The sequence below is a fragment of the Fundulus heteroclitus genome, chromosome 20 (genome assembly GCF_011125445.2).
Source record: "Fundulus heteroclitus isolate FHET01 chromosome 20, MU-UCD_Fhet_4.1, whole genome shotgun sequence".
Classification (NCBI taxonomy): Eukaryota; Metazoa; Chordata; class Actinopteri; order Cyprinodontiformes; family Fundulidae; genus Fundulus; species Fundulus heteroclitus.
In genome coordinates, this window is record NC_046380.1 from 44,124,484 (window position 1) to 44,129,100 (window position 4,617).

Here is a 4,617-nt window from a genome sequence, read left to right on the forward strand (position 1 = left end):
ATATATATATATATATATATATATATATATATATATATTTATTCATATATATATATATATATATATATTTATTTATTCATATTATGCTGTATATTCATGTTATCCTACACTACTACACTATTATTAGGCTACCATCAAAGACATGAATGAATTTATACAGGAAATGAACATTTGCCAGGAAGATGTTTATGCAAAGAAAGAGCTTTATTAAAACAAACACAACTATATACAACGCGAGGATCTGCCCACACATGCGTATCCAAAAACTACAACTCCGTGAACTGTCCGTTTGCCTCCTCGGGGTTGTAGGTAAATGCTGGCAGCATTTTCTCCGAGGCAGGTCCGATGTGCAGACGCCTACTGTGCATGGCTCTGTACTTCGGCGTCGCCTCTAACCGGGACTGCAGCTTCACACAGAGTTCAGAGAAATCCGGTGTTGTGCGCAATTCTGTTCCCCCGTGAAAATCTGTTTCCCCCGTGTCGGGAGCGCGCTTTGCAGCAGGTTTTCCCGGCGCTTCTAGTTGATTTCTCGGTAAAAGAAGTCCTATAATCATGTCGAGGTTGTAACATTCAGTTTAATCGGCAACTGTTTATAAAATTGTAAAATAAAACAAAACAGCGTAAGAAGACCTCGTTTATTTATTTTTATTTTACAATTTTGTAAACAGCTGCCGATTAAACTGACTGTTACAACCTTGACATGATTATATGAGTTGTTTTACCGAGAAATGAATTAGAAGCGCCGGGAAAATGGCTGCAAAGCGCGTTCCCGACACGGGGGAAACAGATTTTCACGGGGGAACAGAATTGCGCACAACCCTACGAAATGACGGCGGCCGTACAATCCATCCGGAGACTCCGCCAACGACGCCATCTTCTTCGCCAGACATGAGGTCGATGGTGGCGGACTTCCACAGTTCCACTTCCTCATCCGCCTGCACACTCTGCCTCGATTCCAGAAGCTGTAAAAAAACAAAAAAAAAAACAAAACAATGAATCAGTACTATGCGATGGGATGCACTGCGTATGGACACAACACATCTATCAATGCACCTGAAAAATAGTCACCAAATAAAGTCTTACCCTCTTTCTTCTAGCTCGACTCCGAGCTGAACTCTTGGCAGCTTCAGCTCCTGCGTACAGTCTCATAATACGTCTTACAGGCGGCTGGAAAACAATTAAATGAGAGTGGTATGAATAAAAATCAAACGCAAGACACAGTAACAAGGAAGGAGAAAACAGTAAAACAAATCACTTACACACAATGTCGTCTTTATCAACATCGTGTAAATCTGGACTTGCATATATTGCTCAGAGCAAATAGGAGGTCACCGCCTCATTGTGAGGCGTGCTTAGTCTGTGAAAACAAAATGTACAGTTATGATCGGTATCTATCCGTATCTATTTCCTTTTACCGCAGAATGAAAGCATATTCTTTAAATCTTACCCTTGCTCCGGTTCATAGCGCCTGCAATTTGTCTCCGAGTTGTGAAGTCGGCGTCCTGCTTACTGTGAATCACAAAAAATACACTTTAATAAAGCTTGTTCTTGCAAGTTGAAGGCGAGTTGAACGCGAGACGTCGTCCAGCCATTGATCACTTACCAGCTGTTGTGGTTTTATTTCATCTTCAGGCTCAGAAGAGGACATGAACACACAGGAGCCAAGCCCTCAGCACGTTTTTTTTTCTTCTTCTTCTTCTTCTTCTTCTTCTTCTTCTTCTTCTTCGTCTTCTTCTTCTCTTCTATCATGGCGGATCACAAGCAACTTTAAGGTGCATACCGCCACCTACTGTTAATGAGTGTGTAGCAACACTGTTTTACATCTATTAAATTCTATTTGTTAATTTTGTATTCTGAAGATAATAAATAATAAATAAATAATGCTTTCCTTAATCTATAAATATCCTTTATATTTCCTTTATTTCCCAATTATCCTTTAAGACACCATTCTTGGCATGTCCTTTTATTCCCAACAAGTTTGTAAAATTGTTGAAGTTACATTTTCATCCATACTACTTTTAATTTTCATCCAATATACTAAACCTAATTTCATTCTTCTGAATTCCAGTGGAGTTTCTCCAGTCTCTACTAAAAGAGCGTTGATAAGTGTTGTTTTCACTGCTCCTGTGCATATACGTAAAGCCCTACTTTGTAATCTATCTATTCCTTGTAATGTTGTTTTAGCTGCTGCTTCATAAATAAAACTGCCATAATGTATTATTGATCTCATGAGAGCCTTATATATGTTTAATAATGATTGTCTATCTGCACCCCAATTATTTCCAGCCACAGCCTTCAGTAAATTTATAACTTCTAACTAAATAACACATTTTACGAAGTGATCAGTCCACAAGTGAAAAACCAGGAGACTTGTTGATGAAACTTCTGGCCATGATGCTTTTGTCATGGCAATCAACCTTCAAGATTTCTGACAATGCCATCACATCACTTCTTCTGTGCATCAAGTCTGTGAAATGTGGCTCTGTCTTGTTAAAGGCGAAACCTCCCCCTGAAACACTGATTTGCATTTGTATAGCTCACAGCATTTTCATTTACATGTTAAAGCCTCCCCTAGAATTAGGAGGAGGGGGGTCATGGGGGGACAACTGCCACGTCAATTTCTGACAATTCATGGCAGTTTTCGGTGTTGACTGCAAATTACCGTGAACAGCCGTTAACCTGAACTTCCACGACAATCTACAGTGCCGCATAGTGACGAAAATCACACTTTTCATGCAGTGTTAGCAGACAGGCGAACGCAACGAAAAGTTGAAAAAACGGCAGTACAAACAATGACTAACACAGTGAAAGTATGAACATCAGGGTTTCCCGCAGCGCTATCTTGGCGAGGCGGCCGCCTCGCCAAACTCACGCTACCGCCTTGCCAACATTCAAAAAAAATAAAAAAATAAAATAATAATAATAAAAAAACTTGATATGCTTGCATGCTTATTTGACGTTAACACGCGGTTCTTTGTTGTTGCTTTTGTGCGTGCATATAGTGAATGGCAGGGAAAAAACAGGAAAAAACACATGGAGTTCTCGCCGTAAAGCAAGACCGACTCTCGCGGTCTTGCACGAGACTTCTGAGCCTGTGGGTGCGGGCCGAGGGCTGCTGCAATTGCAAGTACGGTATTTCCCCCACAGACCACCAGGGCGGCTGAGAAAACCTTTGTTCGACCTAAAATGACTCATTTAATCATCCAAAACGGTATGGAACACATTAATTAACTGAAAAATGTTGCATAGTATGCCTTTAAGCATTTCTCAATTTTGGACACGGTAACTTCAGTTACTGAGAATTGTACCGAGTAAAATATTACTTAAATTGTATTGGTAATGCCTTACATTACTGTATTACTGCAAAAAGCAATACATTACTGTAGCCTAATTAAATTACTTTTTTACTGCATTACTCCCAACACTGATATTGTGTAAGCTACATACAGTCAACAGTAGAACATTATTCAGGTATATTTCTAAGAAAAAGTAAATTAAAACTGCCAACACTAGTATGAACCAAAACTAGCCTACTACAGGTAGCAGAGAAGGTCACCTGTGGTGCTGCAGCAGGACACATGTTGATAATGAGATACAACAGTCCTATGTAGGCTATAGGCTAATTACATGAAACCGTGTAACATAACAATAACTTTAAAAACGTGATTCTGTGAATGTACACTGGTGAAATCAACAACAGTGAAACTAACACAGAGAGTTAGTTAGCAGCTAACATTCAAAAGTTAAATAGCCTAGCCTTACGAACACTGAACGTTACACTGAACGGGAACATGCAATAAAAAGAGTGATTCATGGTTGAGAATAAATGAGTTAGTGAAATAAACTAGGTAAATTTGGTTGCTCACCTTGCTTTGAAACCACTTCCTTGACTGGTCCTGACAAAGCACCAAGTAGAAGATACCTGACTCAATCTAATATGCAGCACCGTGCGTTTTGTGTTGATCGAGCAATGTGCCCATAGCAAGTGTAAAACAGTGCCAAAATTCCCTAGTGGCGAAGAGTGGTATCATAGGGACTTGACTGCAAAGGTGCCACAGACACTATTTCATGCTTTATAGATAGTTAGATGTCATCACAGACTGTGTTTCACAGAAAGTATTTTACAGTATTTTGAAAATACAAAAATACACAACACTGAAGTATTTTGATAGAAAATACAAAGGCATTTTCATCATCTCAATAAAATACAAATTACAAAATAGTATTTTGTATTTGAAATACATATTTCAAATACTTGTATTAGAAATACTGCCCATCCCTGCATGTGACAAGCTGGTAAAACCTTCAAGTTAAAGGATATAAAGATGAAAAGAGAATTACACTGCCACCAGTTTATACAAGAGAGTTTATCCCTGTCAACTGGTCACATATCCCAACGCCCGAAATTTTAAACATCCTTCATAGAATTAGGATTAATAGCCAGTACCTGTCATCTAGAACGCATTGTGACGTCGCCGCGCTCGAGACTCCGGATATCCGAGCATGAATTTGAATACAACACCCGGGTCTCGCAATTAACTAACGTAATTAACTTAACTAATGCGGCGTTGCAACGCCGCGTTAGTTAGTGATACCACGATGGCGTCGAAGCGAGCA

At 39.4% G+C, this 4,617-nt stretch overlaps 1 long non-coding RNA gene across 1 annotated transcript; it reads right to left on the reverse strand.

The window, feature by feature from the left end:
* Window positions 1-740: 740 nt before the first annotated feature.
* On the reverse strand, window positions 741-1,736 carry LOC118567147. The gene is made up of 4 exons (XR_004933514.1): window positions 1,448-1,736; window positions 1,260-1,357; window positions 1,084-1,167; window positions 741-962 (listed from the first exon to the last, which is right to left on the reverse strand). It is a non-coding gene; the product is annotated as an uncharacterized LOC118567147 (long non-coding RNA).
* Window positions 1,737-4,617: the final 2,881 nt, after the last annotated feature.